At 49.6% G+C, this 22,604-nt stretch overlaps 1 protein-coding gene across 1 annotated transcript in view; it reads right to left on the reverse strand.

Annotated features, from left to right (window-relative positions):
• Positions 1-15,749, reverse strand: part of Plxna4 (plexin A4) — a 422,862-nt gene extending 407,113 nt beyond the window's left edge. The window contains exon 1 of the mRNA XM_013021638.1: positions 15,581-15,749. The gene's annotated coding sequence lies outside the window, so the exon portion shown is untranslated. The remainder of the gene's footprint in view (positions 1-15,580) is intronic.
• Positions 15,750-22,604: the final 6,855 nt, after the last annotated feature.

Here is a 22,604-nt window from a genome sequence, read left to right on the forward strand (position 1 = left end):
CCCTTCTCTGGGTACCATATCTTGCCTTCTGCTCCTCAAGTAAGGAAATAATGTGTCACCAGATAAATTGGGGAAGCTGCTGTGTTCTCTGAAAGTAGAGATGCAGCTACAGCATAGCATATACAGAGAGCAGTGGAAAATGCACAAGGTTGTGTACAGAGGCATACTGTGGGGCTCCTAGAAAAGTTAGCGCCCCCCCAAAAAAAGAAAAACCCACCTCTTCCCCTGCTCTTCTCCATGAGGTACCCCCACAGGACAGCTGTGTTTATTGATAGCCAGACAATCCAGAGTCAAGACCAGATCTACCAACTCATTTGTGATTGCACTGAGATCTTGAAGCTAAAGACACAGCGTGGGGCTGACCTCTCAGAGCTCCTGGTTCTAAAGGACTGACATGCACAGTGCCTGGGCTAGTCAGAAATTCTGCAGTGAGGGTTCCCCTTGCCCCACAAAAGGATGATTATCTTCCCTGGTAGCACAGGGGAGCCAAAGGTCTCCATGGAGTAGGGCAAGCCAGATGTCCCAAACTCTGCTCAAAGCCAATAGACTGCTTCCCATAGTTGCTGTCATATGAGGACTCTGATTGGTCTCAGAGAGTGTGAAAGGTTCACCACCAGCCTCCTCCATCCCTCCTACTGGATAGGGACCACTGAATTGCAAAGCTACCCTGCGGAATGCTAAGCACTCGGTACTGTATTAATCTATTTCTCTTTGTCCACTGGGAAAAAGAGTAAGCAAACACTGGTTGGCATAAGGCTGTATTTGGCATTTTCATCCAGATACCCTCACTATAGATGTGCCAAGCGAAGGTTCAAGACCACAGGGAGGAGAGTCTGTGCCTTCCTGCAAGGCACTGTCCCACCAAAAGGCATTCAGATAGTACAGCCTTTGTTTAATACTCCAGATTAAGCCTATCTAGTAGCCAGATCTTCCCTGCAGGCCTTGACTGTGTAAGCTGCCTCCTACTACTTAGGATGTGAGACTGGAGAAATAAGACGTTATTCCTAGCTGGGCATAAAAAAGCATTATTCCTAACTACCCAGGAGGCTGAGAGCTGAGGATTATGATTCGAAGTCAGTCCAGGCAGAAAAGTCTGTAAGACTCTTGCTTCCAGTTAACCAGCAAAAAAAAAAGTGATGTGAGCGCATGGCTCAAGTGGTAGAGAACTAGGCTTGAGTCAAAAAAAGGCAAGCAAGAGCACAAGGCCTGGAGTTTAAGCCCCAGTCCTAGCACACATGCGCATGCACGCATACACACACATACACACAAAATTGCTAAAGGGAAGAATTAAAATTTTAATCACCATGTCTGGTGACTGAATGTTGTATCACTGAAAATGGAGAGCATAGACCAAGAAAGGGAACAACCTAATGTATAGAATAAAGAGCATCACCACCTTAATTCCAAGTTCACGCTGTAAGAGGCTGAATACTACTCAATCTCCCCGAATCATCCTTTTTCCATTCGAAAATAGTGGGACCCTCCTAAGGCAAGGCAGATACCTTGGGTGCTATTAAGACAAAGCTCAAGGAAATGGTTCAGGATAGTATGTTTAAGTCCAAACATGAAACCTGCAACTGTAAAATTCCAGAGATGGTCTTCTTGTTTGTTTACCAAGCTGCTGCCAGATCCCAAAGTGAACTCCTAAAGTCCACAACTGGGCCCAGACATAAACAGCATAAGTAAACACGAGATGAAGCTGCCCTGAACACAAGTCTCTCCTATTTGCTGGCCTCTGGTCACCTCCAGTGGCAAATCCTACATCTCTTCCCCATACCTGGAGAAGAAAGCATCATTCCTACCCCAACACTCACCCCAACCTAGCTTCCTTCTAGAAACCTCTAGCTCTGTAACCACATTATCTTCTACAAATCTGCCTATGCCAGACAGCTGTAAGATGGCCCCCAACTTCCCTTCCCTTGCTCCCATTAGCTTTACCACCACAGCCATCATCAGCTTCTCTCCTACATTCCTCTCAAATCTATCCACCCCATTCACCAGAAGCCAGTGATCCACACCTGTAATCCTAGCTTCTCAGGAGACTGAAATTTGAAGATCATGGTTCAGAGTCAGCCTACACAGCCAAATCCTTGAGACTCTTATCTCCAGTGAACCTCCAGAAAAGAAGAAAAGGAAAGAAAAGAAGCCAGAAATAGAGGCATGGATCAAATGGTAGAGTACTAATTCTAAGCAAAAACAAAAACAAAACTGAGCCAGAACTCAAGGCCCTGAGTTCAAGTCCCGGTACCAGCTGCCACTTCCTCTGGTCAATCCCCTCTAAGGTCCCCCTGGCTACTAGAATGACCAGCTTCCAACAGTTCTCCACATGGCTTACATCTAGACATTTCTACACAAGTACCTGTGTTGATTCTTTTCCTTGGAAATCCCCTAGCCTGATCACTGCCTACCTTTAGCCAGACACTTGCATGGGTCCGGGTCTGGCTATCCTTTACCCTCCTCCCTACTCAGAGTAGAACTCTGCAGAGGGTCTGTTCTCAAACCTCTCCATGCATGCTCACAGTACATCTTCTACCGGAGCCTCACATGTTCACAAAACCATCTTTGTTGGATTCCCCGCCCCCTCCCCCCTTGTTCTGCTTCTTGTGAGCTGCACAGGTTGCTCCACTTATAATTCCCAGGGCAACCTCTTCCTGCCACATTGCCTTTCATCTCTCTATATACTTCGTTCTATGGCCACCCTACACTGCAAACTCCTTAACATCACCTGTCACCTGCTCTTGCCTAGTGCTGGGCCCATAGTCGGTGATCAGTAGATACTGACTGTACTGACTGATGAGCCATATGTCTATACCTTTTATTCCATCATTTTACTTCTAATCTCTCTAAATAAGATATGTAAATATATTTGGAGGAGTACAGTGAAAGGTGGACACTGAAGAATATCACAGCCTCTTTTCTTTTTTCAAAGTCCTCAGTTTAAACTGCTACCTTACCAGGCCTCACCCAGGCCTCTGTCTCTTGAGCTAACACCCACCCTCCTCCCCAACCACCATCTCCAGGGAGCCCAATTGCATTGTCTCTTCTAGCCCTTGGCAAGAGGCATTTATCTCTTATAGATCTTCATCAGCAAACACAGGAGGTGCTAAAGGTGTTGTAGTGAGAGGCTTAGCTCATTCTTCAGTCTCTCCTTCTTGATTTCCTCTGACCTTGTGTGTAAATAGAATCTGCCTTCTGAAGCTCTCCAGGCCTTTAATATGTATGACCACATTCATCCTCACCTTCCCCGCTCTAGGTGGGGACAGCCAGGGTTTATTCCTGGCTTTAAAGAAAGAGAAATTGAGGACTCGCCCTGAGAGAACTCACTGGAAGCTATTCAGCAAATCTAGGATTAGAAGCTAGGTCTCCCTATTCCCTGGTCAGTACATAATACTTCTTCAATTGCTCTGAGAAATGAAAACCTCAGGATTATTTTTGCAGGAGAAGGGGGCGGAAAAGACCTGGAAAAATGCTGTGGCCACATTTCCAACAAGCTCCATTCAGAGGACACCGTAACTTACATAAATGATTTCCTATTACACCACAATTGTCACTGAAACATGACAGTTTTTGCCATTTCCTTGAAGTGTTCTCTTTGTTGTTTTTCTGTGCAGATCCCCCCCCCACATACAGCAAAATCAAATATGGTCCGAGCAGGAAAACAAACCACATGACACCAGCAGTCCCAGATTCCCCTTCTGTGTGACTCTGCCTGAGCAGGACCAAAGAGAATGCAATGAATAGTCCCCTGTGGGTCTGAGCCCTCTCCCACCTGCCCTCTCCCCAAAGCTCTGCTGGATCTGTACAAATAGGATTCCTTCTTTAAAAAAAAAATGAAAGCCAACCGTTTATGAAGAAGAAATGAAGTGGCAATTTCCCAGCATGGCTGGGAATCAATACAAGCTGTTGTCAGGGTTTTCCTTTCAAAGGGTGCTGTGCCTGCTACACTTCTCCAAAGTCAAGAGTGACAGAGCTCCAGTGCTTGACGTACAACTGCTTCATCATAGCAAGATATGTTTCATTTAAAACTCACTGCAATTGGGTTCGAACTCTGCTGGGACTTGATTTATGGCTAATTCATTTCTCCGATTCCTATAATTCTAAACTCAGTCACCAAACAGTTTAATGCTGATGGAATCACCAGTGCAAAGCTTTATGAATGAGTGTTGGGGGAATTTTGTTAGTGTGTGTATGTGTGTGTGTGTGTGTTGTGTGTGTGTGTGTTAGCAACTGTTATTTGCTTTGGAATGGAGTATGGTGCTCAGCTAGAGCAGGGAAAAGAGGCCCTATAATTGGGCATGTGGTTCCCAATTATTAGCTGGTATCCCCAGGTGACCTAAACCCAAATACCACCAGAGGGCTACCTTCTTTTACCCCTTTACTCATGAATACACACACACACACACACACACACACACACACACACACCATTGTCTCTGTAAAGTAAATTGCAGCTGTTGAAGATGCTTCCTAGGGGAAATACCTATCTTTGCTCTTTGGGTCACTACTGCCATGGTGAAAACCATATTTTTACAGTCAGATCAGAAACTAGAAATTTCCTGCCTGTCCTCTCTCAGGTGGCAAAGTTTCCTGTCCAGGAGAAAATTGTTTCAACCATCCAAAAATTCATGCAGCTGTGTCTTCACAACTCAATCCTCCTTCGTTAATTTGATAAACAAGCATTTATCTTTGTCAGTTATATTGAAGCCTCATATTCAATAAGTGTGGCTGGGAAAAAGAAATGGAGAGAGTGACTGTCATCACTCACATAGTTTGCAAACATCCCTCTTGATCTATAATGTGTAATAGAAAAAAAAGTACTACTTGTTGGAAACAAGTCCACAACCTGTCTAAGCTGCATTCACACTTCTTAAGACAGTCCCTTTGGAAAACGCACACCTGAAAGTTGGCTGTGTGGCCATCAGTGCAGAACTTCTGGGTCAATTCACTGTCATTTCTGAGATGCTCAGAAACAAATGACAAGGGCACAAGGAAGTTGGTGCTTCTGAAAGTTGTTCCTAACAAGTTTTAACCAATACAGAAAATCTATTTCCCTGATTTTTTTTCTTCTCTGAAACAAAACTTGAACTTAAAAGCTTCTGGTTGGAAGCCAGCATCAAGTCATTCTGCCCTCCCTCCCTCCCTCCCTTTCTTCCTTCCTCCCTTCCTTCCTTCCTTCCTTCCTTCCTTCCTTCCTTCCTTCCTTCCTTCCTTCCTTCTTCCCTCCCTCCCTTCTTTTTTTCCTTTTTTTGTCAGTCATGGGGCTTGAACTCTGGGCTGGGCTCTGTCCCTGGGCTTTTCAGCTCAAGTCTAATGCTCTACCACTTAAGCCACAGCGCCACTTTCAGTGTTCTGAGTGGTTTACTGGAGATGATTCTCATGGACTTTCCTGCCTAGACTGGCTTTGAACCACGATCCTCAGATTTCAGCCTCTTGAGTAGCTAGGATTACAGGCATAAGCCGGGGGCATTCGGCTTATTTTTTCTTTCTCAGTGCTGAGGATCAAACCCAGGGCCTTGCACGTGCTAGGCAAAGAGCTCTACCATTACGCTTCAAATCAGGCTCAAAATGCTTCCTGTCAAACAATAGTTCCAGAAGATACCAGCTGGTTTAAAACATGCACGCACACATGCGTGCATGCACACCACACACACACACACACACACACACACACACACACAGAGTGAACCCCTATTACCAAACATATTGAAGAACAGTTGGCTAGCAATAAACAGGTTTCTCAATAGCAGGTCTGCTTCAGCTTTAATATGCTTACAAGGCACCTTGAATGTCTAGGAAGAATTCACAAGACAGGGTAGTTGCAGAACTTACTTGGCCACGAATTTTTTTTCTTCATGCTGGTGGAGGGGTCTTACAGACTAGTCTTTGAGAGGCTCTGAGGAATGCAGCTTGGCCAGTCCTCCCAAACTATCAGCACCTAATCCAACCTCAAGTGTCACATAGAAAACGAAGCTGCAAGTCCATGTTCATTAATATGAAAAGACTACTGTACCCTACCTGTCCCACTTCTACAGGCTCAGGAGATCTAAGAAATGTCCCCTCTCAATCTAGACACAAAGCCAGTCACTGGTGGCTCACATCTGTAATCCTAGCTACTCAGCAAGCTGAGATCTGAGGATTTCGGTTCAAAGCCAGCCTGGGTAGGAAAGTCCATGAGACTCTTATCTCCAATTAACCACCAGAAACCCAGAAGTGGAGCTGTGGCTCAAATGGCAGGGTGCTAACCTTGAGCTGAAGAGCTCAGGGGCAGCGCCCAGGCCCAGGGTTCAAGCCCCATGACCAGGGGGAAAAAAAATCTAGACACAGAAGGAAATCTAGTTGACCTTGGTTTGGCAGGGGATGGGTTCCAGGAGCCCTTATGGATACCAAAATCTGAAGATTTATATGTAAAACTCTTACATATAATGGGGTAGTAATTGCAAATAGTCTATGTATGCCCTCCAATATATTTTAAACCATCTTTCAATTACTTATAATACCTAATGCACTGGAAATGTCATGTAAATGGTGGTTGTACCATATTATGTAGGGAGTAATGACAAGAAAAAAGACCATACATACTTAATACATATACACTCTTCTTTTTCTATTTTCAACCTGCATTCATTAAATCTACAGATCCATAACCCTTGGATCGAGTGGACAAGCTGTAAATACAATCTCAATGTTCATCTCTGCTGCTACCAGCAGCAACTTCTTTGTCATCATGAGAAAGGACAACTTGAGTCCTGTTTGCACAAAAGAATGCTTCAAGTAGAGGCTGCCCTTGTCCAGCAATAGGGAGGACAGAACTCTCAGGTAGACCCAGGTCCCTGCCAGTAAGACACTCACATCAGTCAGCGGTTAAGGACAAGTTAGAGGAGGAAGACGGAGCCGCATCGACTGGGGAGGAGAGCAGGGACAGGGACACAAGAAGAGTGCAACCATCAGTCCTTTGACCAGCCTGACCTGAGAAGCGCTTCCAATCACAAGAGTTGGTTTTTCTGTTTTGTTTTTAAATGTTTTTTAATGGAGGGACAGCAGAGCTGGCTAGAGGCAATGACTTACAGAAAGTATTTTACTCAGAGATGCCCTCTGCTGTGTTATATTTCAGTACAACAGTTCTTAAAACTAGGAGAGGAAGCTAGGTATGGTGGCTCAAGTGTGTAATCCTAGTTATGTGAGAGGCAGAAATCAGGGAATCACAGTTCAAGGATAGTCTGGGCATAAACGTTTGTGAGAACCACAAGCTGAACCACCTCAATTAGTGACTGGTGTGTGGTATGTGCTGATACAGCAATAGGGGAAGCACAATGACTGGTCACACATCCCCAAGTGACAAGTGGAAGGATCACTGCCCTGGCCAACCCAGGCATCAAGTGAGACCCCACTTCAAATATAACCAACACAGCTGGACACCAGTGTCTCGGGCTTGTAATCCTAGCTACTCAGGAAGTGGAGATCTGAGGATCACAAGGAAAGCTTGTGAGACTCTTATCTCTGATTAATCACGAGAGAGAGAGAGAGAGAGAGCAAGAGAGAGGGGGGAAATAGAGTTATGGCTCAAGTGGTAGAGTGCTAGCTTTGAGCAATATAAAGCTCAGGGATAGCACCCAGGTCCTGAGTTCAAGCCCCAAGACTGGCACCAAAAACACTATTTTAAAATAACACAAAAAGGAGGTTCAAAGTGCCTAGCTAATGTGCTAGGCCTCAACAAAATAAAACTAGAGAGTAGCTGAGGTCATTTTCTTCCAAGCTTTGGCTTCCCAGTTGCTGTGCCACTCAACTTCTATGAGCTAGGTATGGCCCCATACCACTCCACAAACGCGCTCGGAAGACAACTGTGTCTCAAAGTTAGGCAAGGCTCCTGGAATCTGACTAACACCTATACTCTTTTTAATAAATTTAATAACTGCTATCAAGTATTAGCCAACTGTAAGAAATAATAAAGTCATTACATTCACAAGAGCAGAAATCATATAATGTAATGAGTAATCACTTCAAGAGAGGTCTGCACTCTTCATATCATTTCTGTTTGGATCTAAGGCCAGTGACTTGCCCCCACTCCCCATGTGGTTGGCCAATGCTACCACAGCTCCATGAGACTGGGGTGTGCTTTATTGGTACCTCCTACCCTGTTTTGTTTCATTGCCTGGACTTAGTCCTGAGGAATCGTGTGTTCCTTAATACAGAACCTATGACCTTGATCTCCCAAATTGTAATTTCCCAGATCGGTGTGGTTCTACTTATATTTCGCCCACCTACTCAATTCCAAGCTTCAAGACATTCTTTCTGCTTCCCATTAGAGTGGCTCCATGACACCTCCCTCTTCCTAAAGTTCTGATTGCCTTTCTTCCCTCAGAGAGAATGGTCAGGAAGCTCCCTCCCACTCTCAGGTACCCTGGGACATGGAAATCCAGCCCCTGGGACCTGACCCCCAAACACCAATCTTGACAACTGACAAGGGAGTTGACACCTGATGGAGTGGCCTGTAGTCAATTAACCACAGCAGTAAAGAAAAACCAGGACGGGGGAACTGCTGTCAATATCTACCTGTCACGATCCCCTCTGAGTGGCTGAGCAGCAGTGGTCCACTGGGAACTCTGGCTGACCTTCCTTTCCTTTCTCACCTGTCTTCCCCTTTCCCAGAGAGCCCATCCCTCGATCAGGTGCCATCACACCAGGCTCCAGGGAAGCCAAGCAGGCCAAAGTGGAGGGCCAGAGGGCCAGAGCATATGCCCAGGCATCCTAGCCTTTGACAAGAATGACCTTGTTTGCATCTGATTGTGTGTGTGTGTGTGTGTGTGTGTGTGTGTGTGTGTGTGTACGTGTGTGTTATAGAGACTTCTACAACACACATATTAAAACATTGAAAAAATCATTCTAGACCAACAGCTTCAATTCAAAACTGGTTCTACGAAGACAGAGCTGGGATGATTCACACGCATACATGTCTAGAGCCTTTCCTATCCCACTGGTGGTTTTTGTTTTTATTTAAGCAAAAAAAAAATACAAGAATTATCCATGACTCTTAAGAAAAGGTACACATGCCTGAGGTGCACATGATGTGTGAAGGTACACACCATCACCAGGACCCAGCACGCAGTAGAATGAAAACATTCAGATGGAATGTGTCACAGTCAAGAATGAAGACAAATGAAGACCTATGTCCCATTCATGTGTATGTACATGGTGCTAGCTGGATCTCAGGTCCTCTTCACTTGCATCTACCTGTGTAGTCCTCAATCCTTGTGGAAAAGTCCCGCAGTCAGGAACTCCTTTAATCCTTTGCACCACGGTCAATTTGGCCTGGCAATCGTTGCGCATAACTTGTATTCATGTTTCCATGGAATAAACTTTAGGAAATTCCTCATTTTTCCAGTATTACTTGGAAGGTTGACATTCCACGTAGTTCAAACACACACCTTGATGTCTGCTGCCTCAACGCGCCCTCCTCTCTCTGTCTCTCTGCTCCTTCCACATAAAAAGAACCAGTAGACCAATTCTGCCTTGCTTAATCTCTGTTCTCTTGACTTCTGGGTCAAATCCAAGGAGCAATTAGTTCACTTTCTTGTTGTAGGGAAATGAGCTGAGCTCACGGGACAAGAGTTCTGTAAGGATGTCAGACAGGAAACTGAGCTACATCGATATCCAGAGAAGTCTTTGAACTTCTGTAGTTCTCCTTCCTAAATTTCCAGTGACCCTTTGCTCTCAACCACTTCTGTCCTCACACCTCCTAATGAAAAGACTCTTCCGTGTAAGACCTCGGGAATTGATTGCACAGGGCTGGGTTGAGCACATTGACTGCAGAGACGAGATCCTCTTAGCTAGTGATCTGTTTTGTGTTAGAGTGACAAAACATCCTAAAATCCAATTTGCTGTTGCGAATCCTGGTTCATGGCGACGACACGGAGGAGGGGAGGAGATATCCAAGCTTAGCAGGCCCAGGGTGCCTGAGATGTCAGCAGGCACCTGTTGGTTTAATTCTGCATCGTGTCTGGCTACTATTGTCCTAGGTGGGAGGTGATAAAACTCCCAGTGCATCCTTTGATCCACTCCCAAGTTTTCTAGAACTTTCCCTCAGGTTGCAATACAGGGGAAAGCCAAATAAATAATGCACAGAGGAAAAGTGTGTCTTTTGAAAATACACACACACACACACACACACACAAACATACACACACACACCCTAGAGCTTCACTTGTGGCTATTCTGTAAAACATGAAGAGCAGAGAGCCTGTGTCTGACAGCTTAGCTTTGGGGTAGAACAATTCCATGATCTCTCAGTACCTCACACACATACACCTCTCAGCATCAGTGTAATACCTAATCACTGGCCTCAATCCATGCTGTCTCTAGCTTCTGTTTTCTATCCATAAGGCAGCCTGCCCAAATCAACCGGGTGTTCTAGGTCCATTCTCCCCCTCCACACACCATTGGCATGGACTTCCAACAAACCTCTGTCTCAAATGCCAACTAGGCAACTAGGCCCACAGCGTGGCATGACAGCCCCTTGCCTCTGGGTCCCCACACCCTGAGCCCTACAGTAAGTGAATGAATGAAAGACCAAGTATGGAGCCCTGCCTTTGAGCAATGTAATGGGAAAAATTCTTGTCAGAGAATGAACCTGACATCTGTTGCCTAGCAACCTGGGGACTGGGGCATCTCACTTAAACTCTCTTCTCATCCTAAATTCCTAGGCCATCAAAATGGGAATCCATAAGAGGCATCTGCAGGGCTACTGTCAGGATGCAGTGAGGAAGTTCTTTCTACAACACCACCAATGCACAAGTCACTGGAGAGAACCACACTTCCGCCAGACTTGGAACTCTCCCAGAAACAAAAGTAGAGATGGAAAACTAATTTCACTCATTTACTTTTTTCCCGTTTCTCCCAGGAGAACGTGGGAGTTGCCAGCCTTCAGTAACTAACTGAACACTTTGCTAGAAAGACCCATGTAGCCTTGTAATCTACCAACAGCTAAAAATAAAACTCGCCCCTCTTGACTCATGGGTTAACTGAAGTACCAAGAAAAAGTACATTTGTTTGAGGCCAGAGGTGATTCAAGGGAGAAAGGAGAGCCATTCTAAACTTTTTGCTGGGGGGGGGGGGGGGGGGGGGGGGGGGGGGGGGGGAAGGGGTTGGGGGTGGGTGGTGGAGAGAGGGCCGGTGTGAGCAACTCTCCCAGAGAGCAGCAACATGCTAGGCCCAAGCAGCTAAGTAAGAAGAATCTGGGTCAGATTGTTTAGAGTTGATGTGTGGCCCTCCCTACTCTTTGGCTATGTGACCTTGGACAAAGTCCTTAAACTCTCTCCTCTTCATCACTGAAAACATAGCCACAGCAGTGGCCACTGCCACCCCCCCCACGCCCTGCTTAAGAGGAATGCTTAAGAGCCAACCCCCACAAGGGTCTAAAATAATGCCTAATCCAAGGAAGTGTTCTACAACATGGACTACCTCCATCAGCATCACCATCACCACCATCATCATTATCACCACCACCATCGTTATCACCATGAATTAGGACTACTTTCTGTTCCCATCATTTCCATGAGGATTAAAGGCAAGTTCAGGGTCCTCGGAGCCTTTTCCCTGGGGAAGCCTAGGCTACATAATCCTAAGGACAAGGATATAGGCGGCGGGATGTGAAGCAGCTTCCTTCTGGAATAAGTCCTATGATCCCAAATTAGGACCCTTGCCTGCTTGCCTTCATGTAGAAGATCCACCTCTTACCCCTCAGCAGCGGGTTCTCTGCCTCTCCCCACCCCCTTCATTCTCCCCACTGGCTCCACCTTCCTGTCATCACTAGAATGCTGCAGCAGGGCTGGAAACTAAAGAGTAAGTCAGGACAGGGAGGGGACTTTGAGCATTAGAGGAGGGAGCAGTGAGGGCCGTCGCTTTTAAAGAGACAGTGTCTGCTTCAGGGCAGATCAGATCTTGCATGGTGTGGACCAAGCATTGCTCAGTGAAGCCCACAGGACAATTGCCCTAATCATGCATGTCTCCCAACCCGCCTTTTGATTTATTAGCATCACATCTTTTTTTTTTAAATTTTGCTCTTAAATATAAATAACACTTAACCATCCAGCTGTCATTAAATTCATGTTATATTGATTTCTTGGAGTGCCACAGACTTGAGGAAGAATGGGCCAGCGGATGTGTGCACAAAACCACAAGGTGGATTAGCAAACTGGGGTGGGTGGAGAGGAAGGAGGAAGGAGACACTGGATAAAGGAGGGAAAAGAACCCTGTTCAATTGCTCAGAGTCAGAACCAGTTACTCATGGCATAGCATGGGACACAAACAAAGGAGGAGAGATCCCAGAACATCTGTTGCAATGAGGAATCAGAGCCAAGATCAGGGCTGATTTTCCCCTGATTGCTGCTGCCCCATCATGGCCAGTCACAGAGCCACTCCAACAGGTCTCTGATGTGCATTGTCTGTTCAGTGCTTTCTCTGGTGAGAAGGAAGAGAAGTAGCTAAGAAATGCCCCCAGCTGGCTACGAGGAGAGAGACTGGCTGCAATTTCTTTTGCAGCAAAGCCTGGTGATAACTATGAGCTAAGAGTAGTCCCTCACCCATCAGCCTTAGCTCTCTCTTCATTTAAAAAATGCTGTTCTTTAAAAAAAAAAGCCCCCCCATTCAATTCCCAGCATTGTAATGAAAAGAATGTGGGGGGGGGCGCAAGCAGAGGCATACTCTGCTATGTAGATTTCACTGACTGCAAGGAGCTGGAGCAGGGGAAGGAGATACAGAGGAGGACACAGTTAGCTGCCTTGGATTCCTCCAGAAATGATTGCATCCAAGGGGATGTTCCTGGAAGCCCAGAGGAGACTCATAGGAATCCAGGAAGGAGAAGTTTGTGGGTGTCCCACGTGAAGTGTTCACAGAAGAGGTGTTAGGGCCTAGTGCAGCCGCAGTAAGGGGTGGCTAGTATCTGTGCAGAGGTCTGTGCAGAGGCCTTTTGTCATTGTATGTGGCCGACTGCCTTCCAGTGAGAACCAGAGAACTTAGAAGGATGGCCACAGAAGAGCAATGGAGAGAGAAGGATGGGGCCAGACTAGACAGTCAGGCGGGGAAAATGAAAAGGTGTACAGCCAGCTTTGCACAGATGTTAACAAATGCTCGCCTGGTCCTAGAGACCAAATCTCACACTCAGTGCAGAAAGTCTGAGGATTTTTTTTTTTCGAATCCTGATGTTCAGCTTATAACCAGCATACTGACTGCTGGTTTCACATTTAAAATGATGGATCCAGAGGCTGCAAGCATATGAGAAAGAAAAGGGGGAAGGGAGGGAGGCAGAGGAATATACAGAGGACGACAGAAGAGATGAACAATTCAGGAAGATCTGCACCTAAACCTCTGCCCCTTCCACGTCCTGTGAGGGAATGTTTAACTGGGAACACCCACTTTCGCTGGAGCTTGCTAATCCTGGAAATCATATGCTCTTCTATGCGAACATGAGACCTCCCTCTCCACATACTCCAAAGGGACATGGGCACAGAAAGGGGCCAGGTTGTTTTTGCTTTTGTTTTGTCCACTGCCCAGGGGACAAGAGTTGGACCTCACTGTCACACATAGTTGGATGTATCGGCTACATCGGGCTAGACTCTGAGAATGTATGGGTACCTCCCCCAAGTCTGTGCACACGCCCACCATTCTTAAAAAGAAAATATTCTCCTCCTGCCTGGCGTCTCCCCATTGTGAGAGCTTTGCTTTATTCTAGCTACCCTTTTCAATCAATCAAAGGGCAACTCACATCCCACCCAGCAGGAATACAATCTCCCTCCTGGGGCGTTTGCTCTTCTCCCCAGCCCAGTCTGGGAGAGAGAGAGAGAGAGAGAGAGAGAGAGAGAGAGAGAGAGAGAGAGATCTTTTCTGGAACTGAAAAAAAAAGTTTGGAAATAGCAGAGCTGGGGGTGCAGGGAACCCCTTCTGCTATGCATCCCCTTCAGGACCTACAAAAGCAACCCAAATTCTGTGCCCTTCCTGCCAGACCACCTAGAGCAAACGGTTCCTTCTTTGCACACACCTTTGGAAGACACATTTCTCTCATTGGTGGGTTCACAGACACTCTAAACACATGATTTTATTTGGCAGTACAAGCTTACTACAATTTTTTCCCCAGGTGGCCCCAAAGCCATCTCCAAGGAACAGCTGTAGAAACACAGGAGCCTGCTACATGGATACATCAAACCTATCCTTCCTACAACTGAGCCTCAGAAGAAGTTACTCTTAGACGCCGCCTCCTCCTCCTCTCCTCCTCCAGATGGGAATTATGAAAATGGCCCCTTTGCATCCCCAATCACCTTCTACGTCTTCCAGGAAAAGTTTGAAAAGGAGCAGCCTGTGAAAACCCCAGCCAGGGGAAAAGGGACAGAAGTGGCTTTGGGGAAAACAGCACCTTGAGCCATTGGTTTTGCAGAGAGCCATTCTGCAGGCAGGAAGAGCTGGGCTCTTGGGAGACGCTGGCAGACCCAAGAACGCCTACTTAGGGTGGGCAGCGCCAACATGGCCATGACAGTCCTCTTGGCTTTGGGGAGGAGGGTCTCTTTGAACACACCCCTTCTCGATTCCCGTTTCTAGTTCTTTTCTCTCAGACACACACCTCAAAAGCCTTGTGACAGGTGTGAGCCGGAGGCATGGGGAAAAGATGGAAAAGCCGGCCCCACGTGCCCAGGGAAAAGGGGGGGAGACAGAGCCCCTGTCTGCCTGCGAGGTCCCCAGCAGCAGTTGGGAGTGTGATGAGACCCTCTCTTTGAAGGCAGATCTGGACCCCCCGCCCCAGCATTCTCCCTAGGCCAGCTAACCATGGAGATCCCAGCATATGCCGGGGAAGCAGGGCCACGCCGCGCGTCAGGAAAGCGTTTGCACTGCCTCTTACTGGGGAAACGCAGCGTCGGTTCCGTATGCACCGCCCTACGGGACTGCAGCCTCCCCGGCGGCCGAGGTGGCCTCCTCCCCGCACCCACGGCTACCCACGCTCTCCAAATAATCTGCCCGAATAGCAGCCAGTCCGTCCGTCTGTCCGTCTGTCTCCCATTTAAAAAAAAAAATCCCAGGTTGTCCAAAAGGCCAGGGTGCAGCCGCGATTACACTGGGCGGGTCTCTCAACATCTCCCATGACTTCTTAAAATTAAAAAGCCAGCTAGAGATGAAAGGAGCTAGAAACTGGGGGGGGGGGGAGGTCCTCCTCTTAGCCTCCCTGGGAGGAAAGGGGGGGACACCAGATCCGGTACCGAATCGCACCCTCCAAGTCCAGGGGTTACCCGAAGTCTTGCGTCCTGGAGCTGGAGAGGAGAACGAGCCCCGGGGAATCCCCCGCTCGGGCCGGCCGTGCGCTGCCGCCCACGCGGGTGTCCAGGTGGGACGTGGGCAGGTGCGTGAGTGCGGCGTGTGCCTCTGTGTGTGTGTGTGCACGCGTGTGTGCGCGCAGCGGGCTGGCTCCGGGGCAGCTGAGGACTCCAGGATCGGACTGGGTACGACCCCCCTCTCCGTGGTCCCTCCCCGCAGCCCGCCCGGGCCCCTCCACCCCACCCCGAGCCCCAGCCGCCCCCCGGCGGCGGCGACGGCGGCTCCTTACCTGCGGGCGCCGCGTTCGTCCCCCTCGTTCAGCGGGAGCGCCGCATTGACACTGCAGATGGAGCCTCTCGCCCTCCTCCGAACGTGTGCGTGTGTGCGCGCGTGTGGCTGCCTCCTCCAGCCCCAGCCCCGAACGCAAAGCCTCCACCACCCGGGGTGGCACCGGGGGAGCCGGCGGGGCCACGGCCACGCCGCCGCCGCCACTCGGCAGGCGCCCAGATCCGAGCCTTTCTGCCCAGCCCGCCGAGGGGGGGCTCGACAGCTCCTCCCGTCGCGTCCAAGGTGGTGGGCGGTCGAATGTCCACAGAAAGGTCAGCAGACGTGGCTGGTTCCGAACGCACGCCCCGGAGCCCGGAGCCCCGGAGCCCCGAGCGGCAGTGGCGAGCTCTGTAGGGGGCTGCGGGTCTGGCGACGTGGGGCTGCTCCCCCCCTCACACACACACTCACACACACACTCACACACACACTCACACACACCCCTCCTCCGTCCCCACCCCCGCGGGCTGAATGTCCTTGATGCCAAGCGGGCACGGCGGCGTCACTCCGCGCCGCCCATGCCGGCCGGGTCGGGCTGCTTTCCCCCGGCGCAAGCGAGTGCGCTGGGGACCCGCCGGGGCTGGGCAGGGTCCCCCTCCCTTCCCCAAGTCCCACCCCCACCCCCCACCCACGAGCCCCCGGCCGGCTACGCCGCCGCTGTCCCCGCCCCTGCCGGGGGACTCGCGGAGCAGTGCTCCTCCTCCGGAGCCGGGGATCGGGGGGCTGCGCGAGCCGCCGGCTGCTCCCCGGGGAGGCGCGGGGCGGCGGCGGCGGCGGCCGCGCGGGTGCTGGTGGTGACGGCGGCGGCGGAGCTGCCGGGCGCTGCTGCCGCTGCGGCTGCGGCTCCGGCGGCGGCCGCGAGCTCGGCCAGGGTCGGAGCCGGACCTCCTCCGCCGTGCGCCCCCGGGCCCCAGGGCTGGCGGGCTCGCAAAGTTTGCAGGGGGCACCGAGCAGGGCCGCGACCCCCCGCGCCGCCGCCGCCGGAGCTGCCGGGCCGCCCGCTGCCGCCGCGGCTCGCCGCTGCCGCTGTGCGTGGAAGCCCGGCCGAGCGCTGCGAAAAAACTCCAGCTGCCTGGCGCTCCCTGGGCCCTCCCCCCTCCGCCCGCCCTCCCCGCTCCGAGTCCCCTCCCCGCCGCCGCCGCCGCCGCTCCCTCCCTGGCTCGCTCGCGCTGGCTCGGAGCTCGCGGCTGACATCTAGACGCCGGCAGAGCCGAGGGGGACCGGCCCGGGGGCGCCTTCCCTACCCGATCGCTTTCTCCATCTCCCTCCTGCCCCCCCCCACCCGGCTCGACCCCTTCTCCCGGGCACGCACGATGACCCCCCACCCCGCCGGGAGTCCCTTTGGCCTGTTCCCCAGCCACCGGGGCCGTGGCGATGTGGGGCCGAGGGGGGCGCAGACGTGGCCCGGGGAGGCACGCTGGGCTGCCCCCCGATCTCCCCCCCGCCTCTCTTCCCGGGCCAGAGGGGGGTGTCTGTTGGTCACCGGGACCTGGAGGTGTTCAGAAAGAGATCTGGGGTATCGCTGCCACCGATCGGTTCCTAATCAGAAACCGCCCTGCCACGGCCTCCCCACCCCCCACCAAAGGACCAACACCACCCCCGCCCCGTCCTGCGGCACCCGTGCCCAGCCTTTCCCCCAACCCCCACCCCCAGGATGGAAGGCCTGAGCCGGGGAGCGGGAATGGCCAGGAGCCCGAAGGCTCAAAACCTGACTTCTCTCCTATTGTCTACACGAAGACACTGCTGACCTGCCTGGTCTGGGGAACCCTAGATGCTGGACTCCATCCCAGACAGACAAAGCCAACATCGGGGTCGTTTCAGAGCACCCAGAAAGAAGTCCTGAGCTTGCTCGGGTTCCGATCAGCCTATGGGGATGGGAAGCGAACGCTCTCTAGAATGGTGCTGAGCAGACCTGTCCCCCTGGGCATGCCCTGACCACCAGGAGAAACTTCAGCAATGCCCACTTGAATCCACTAGACTCTGGATACCTCCTTCTCCTCCAACTCCTAACCATAATCGCAGGACAAGTGGCTCCATCCGTCCTGTTGCCCAAAGAATCTCCTTGAAGGAACACCAGTCAAGGGTAAACCTCTAAAGGAGCCCTGGAGTCCGGGTTTCACCCACCGTGTAAGTTTGCTTCACACCCCGCCAGCCACTGTCTGCACACCACGGCCCCTCCCACCCAAGCCTCTTCTCAGAACCTGCTTATTAGGTAGAAAAGACTGACAGCGCTATACATTCCTACGCCTGCCTATAGGGGTTATATTTTCACAGAAATCCAAGTTGTAACCTGGGGAGGAGCTGCGGGGTGACAGGTTACATGAGCCCCACGGAGGGCAGCAGGGGAGGGTCACAAGACCTTGCTGAAACCTTGCTGTCGCCTGGGAGAAGGTGATGAAGGAAGGAAGCCATTGCAGGAGGCAGGCAGACGTGGCTGCTTTGGTTAAAGGGTATGCCCCGAGACAGTGTGGAGCCCCCGTTAGTCTGGTTCTCCACTGAGTATTGCATGACCCAGAAAGCAGTAAGGAGTTATCATCTCATTAGCTCACGTTAATACATTGATCTGGCTCCTCTCTTCTCAGAAACCCTGGATCCCAGACTCTAGATAACGCTCACAATATCAAGTTAGTTTCAGAAGTCCAGAGAAACACAGAATAATTCAATCTTGAAGTTTCTCTGACATCCTTCCAGGGCTACTCCAGGACCAAATGTCTGTCTGTGCAGAACAAGGAGACACATGGGATGCCAAAATCACAGCCTCCCTCAGGTCTGTGTGTGCTCCTCTCACCTGGGCCTCAGCCTGCTTCTAGATGTTTCCTCGAAAAGTGCCATATGGCACCATCACAGACCCAGCCCAGGGGTGACATCCCATATAAGCTTCTGGAAGACTCTGCTGGGTTACTTAAGGAATATGGCTTGATAAGTTTGAGGCGGGGGGATATCTTTTCAAATATGTTGGCACTCAGCTCTCAGGATATGCCATAGAAACACAGAGAGGGAGGGAGGGAAGGAGGGAGGGAGGGGAAAAGTGAGAAACTAGCTCTGCCTCCCTTCTCAGTCATTCTAGCATATATTTTTAATGCTACCTGGTCATCTTTTCTGCCCCTTGGTTCTGTGTGTGTGTGTGTGTGTGTGGTTGCCAGTTCCAGGCTCATTTCCTGATGGATGGATGAGATGTAAAGACCTCCGCCCCCCCTTTTTTTTTCCAGAGGTGGCAAATAAAATGTGTTTATTATTCTTTATCTCCCGCCTAGTGTGTGGTGTCATTTATTTTCATTCAGAGAAATGAATGTCATGTGGTGCCTGAAGAGTAATAACAGAGCCAGATGACAGGGAAGAAGTACACAGAAAGCAGGACCAACAATGAACAGGGAAGGAGCCCCTACCAGCTCTCTTGTTCTTGATGAGACCCAACCTTGTCCTGTCTTTTCTTTCCTTTATTTCCACAGGGGAAAAAGGCAGGCCAACGGGGAAGTGTCTATATAATATCATTGTAAGGATGGGCAGGAAGATGAGAGTCACCGCAGCGTGGCCCATTCAGTTTGCTCTGTGGAGTCTGCAAATTGACTAGGGGAGAGCAAGGAGAGGATCTGTGCTGGAGGTTACAAGACTCCAGTCATACTCCCGGTCCACCACTGACCAACTCTGTTATTGCACATGGATTGTGCTATCAGAGGAACTCACAGTCACCAACCACATTCACCCCTTACAGTGAAATTCCAAGGAGTCACTATATATTAGTGGTTTGTTTTTCGTATCCCCTGTTAGTGTTTTATAACTCTAAGGTAAGTGCAATATACAGGTAGAGAATTAGTATTACTTTTCAGATGAACATATCTTTTTTTTTCAGTACCGGGGCTTGAACTCAGAATCTTCATGCTTGCTCAGCTTGCCTGATGGCTGTTCTACCACTTGAGCCATGCATCCAGACTGACTTTTGGGTGTTTTTTTTTTTTTGAAGATAATGGACTTTTCTACTTAGGCTGGCTTTGGACCGCTGTCCTTCAGATCTCAGCTTCCCAAGTAGCTAGGATTACAGGCATGAGCCACCAGTGCCCAGCCAAACATCTCTTTGTTCAAGTGAGAAAATGCAATGAAGGCAGGCTCTCTGCTACCCTGACCCAACACTATGGATGAACACACTGGAAAAGGCAGAGTTGAAATGGTTTAAAGCAAATTTCTGCCTTAGATATCAGCCATCGAATTCACACCTCTGCCACTCCCACCAGCTGGGGTCCTCCGTGGGCAGTGTAGCTGTTTCCTGCAGACAATGAGTCTGTGAGTCACCTCCTGTAGCCTTGCCTGGTGGTGAAACTGGATAGGTCATTGTCTGGTTCTATGGCCACAAGAGGGAGAAGCTAAATGGCATATATCTTCTTAGAGTCTATTTTCTAAAGAGGCTATTTTTGTGAGCTTTTGGCTGTGGTTTATTGCCAGGTTTGAGAAGAAAAGTATTGGCTCATCTGTCCTGGCTAAAAGGGCCAGATTTAAGAAGAAATCCCTAACTTTTCCTTTACTTAGCTACCATCATTTTTATTAGCCTAGAAACAGAGCTGCTATTTGCGTTGATAAAAGCCAGATTTGCTCGTTAAACAAATCGCCAGAGCCTAACAAGTGCTATATAGAAAATGTTCTCCCATAAACTGCCCAGTGCCTGGGCTGGCACTCTAGCACTGGGAGAGAAAAAAAAACAAAAAACCTCAAGCAGACAGCTGCTTAAAAACCTACATTGCGGCGCCACCTGCAGGAGAGCATAAATATCGACATTAGCCCAAATCTCAGTAGAGCGTGGAAGAGAAGCTTTGTACAATGACACTGCCCTGACCAGGTGGCCAGGATAGCACATCAAAAGTGTCTCAACTTTACACTGTCCCTGCTTTGAGGCTCTATCAAGAGATGTCCTGTGAACATTCCAGCAACCTTCGATCTGCATCCTCCTTGGGAGCTGCCATTTTCAGAAACTGGCTGCAGCTCTACAGATTGTCAGTCCATTCGAACGTACTCTTTCCTCCATTTCCTTAAAATCTTGTCAGCCTGTAACCTGAGGTTTCTGTCTTCCAGGGACTGGTCCGCAGGAAAATGACCATCTTTGGAGGAAGTTGACAAGAGGAGCATCCTCGTGCACCCCATTTCCTCAATGTTGCTTAAACTTGGCGGCTAGATATTAGCAGATTCAAACCATCTTAGGCTTCACTGGCTTATATATAGAAATGAGGATGCCAATATTAACATGCACATCTTATCCCAGCCTCTTCTGTTCATTTATGACAACCGTTCCCTGTAATGTCAAAGACCCAGGTGATGCCATACTTAGGAACCAGCCTGACCATGTTAGTTCTTTTTTTGGGGGGGGGGGGTTCCAGTTGTGGGGCCTGAACTCTGGGCCTGGGCGCTGTCCCTCAGCTCTTCAGCTCAAGGCTAGCACTCTACCACTTGAGCCACAGCACCACTTCGGCTTTTTTCTTTTTGCTTATGTGGTACTGAGGAATCGAACCCAGGGCCTCAGGCATGCAAGGCAAGTGCTCTACCACTGAGCCACCTTCCCAGCCCCTGACCATGTTAGTTCTTATTGGTCTTCTCCTTGTGTCCACTGCCCATGAGCCATTTGATGGGGAGACATCGTGGCATTGCTAGCCATATGATACCCTCTTCCATATTGCCTCTACTTGGTTATACTGCTGTACATTATCAGTGGCTTCCTATGCCACACAGGGGTTGGGGCTATAGTAGAGAGGGTATCCCTCCACTCATACACAGACACACAGACACACAGACACACACACACTGCAGATTTTGGTCAAATCAGCTCTCATGTCTCTGTGGCCCAAGTCTTATTGCTTTTCCTCTGTTGTCCCCATCACCCATGACTCTTTCTACAGAATCCTTTTTCTCTTTCAGCCAACAAACACATCTTTTCAAGTACACAACTCAAAAATATCTGGATGCCAGTGGCTTACATTTGTAATCCTAGCTACTCAGGAGCTGAGATCTGAGGATCACAGTTTGAAACCAGCCCAGGCAGAAAAATCCTGGAGATTCTTACCTCTAATTAATCACCATCTGCTCTTCACCTACTGCTCTTCAGGATCTCATACCAAATCAATTCTCCCATATCAACTCAGAGCTGTTAAGTGACCAATGAACTACTGCCGGCAGGGCCTCTACTGAAGCTCTACTGAACCAGGGCCTCTACTGAAGCTCTCTCTTGGTCTCCTGGGTCATCTAGAGCTGCCATATGGTAGAAAACTGAGTCCATGTACTGGTCAGCCCCATGACCAGAGCTTCAGAAGTAAATTCTCTATCCCCAGTCAAGTTATTTAGTCAATTCCAGCATTTGGACTTTTCTTCTGAGGTCCAAGACATCACGGGACAGGGATAAGCTATTGTTTTATGCCAATGATTTGGAGGTGGTCAGTTATGCATCGACGTGGCAAATATGGTAACTGGCAGAGAGGAAGCCATGCTGTATCTGCCTTGGATAGCATTGGACACCACTACACAGGTGTCTCTGCCAGGAAGCCTCGTCACAGTTCCAGGGGTCAGCTTCTTACCACATTTCAATGTGTTAAGTGAACATGGGAAACCCAACTAAGGTATCAGCACACAGAATGTTCCAGTCTAGCACTCACTTGATGTGGGCTGCTATCAGCTCCAGAATGTCAGCAATCAGAGATACCCTGGAGGGATGCAGAACATATGCTAGGTCCTATTTATTTTAGCCAGATGTCTGGCGCCTGCCCTTGGCAGAACTTTCTGAGGCCTCGTTGGGAATTTGTGGGGCTTTAGTGTGAGAACCTGTATCTACAGACACAAGACCCTGTGGGCTTTTGGACCTCCATCACACTTCCTGCTGGGCAGGAAGTCTGAGAAAAGCAGAAGGTATAGTAAAAAAGAGAGATTAAAAGCAAGAATGGAAGCTGACAGTGTAGTTTTTCCTCCCTACAATTCTGAGGACCTTGCCACACTGCCTTCTCTCCTGGCCGAGAGTC

Source organism: Dipodomys ordii, unplaced genomic scaffold (assembly GCF_000151885.1).
Source record: "Dipodomys ordii isolate 6190 unplaced genomic scaffold, Dord_2.0 Scaffold56, whole genome shotgun sequence".
NCBI lineage: Eukaryota > Metazoa > Chordata > Mammalia > Rodentia > Heteromyidae > Dipodomys > Dipodomys ordii.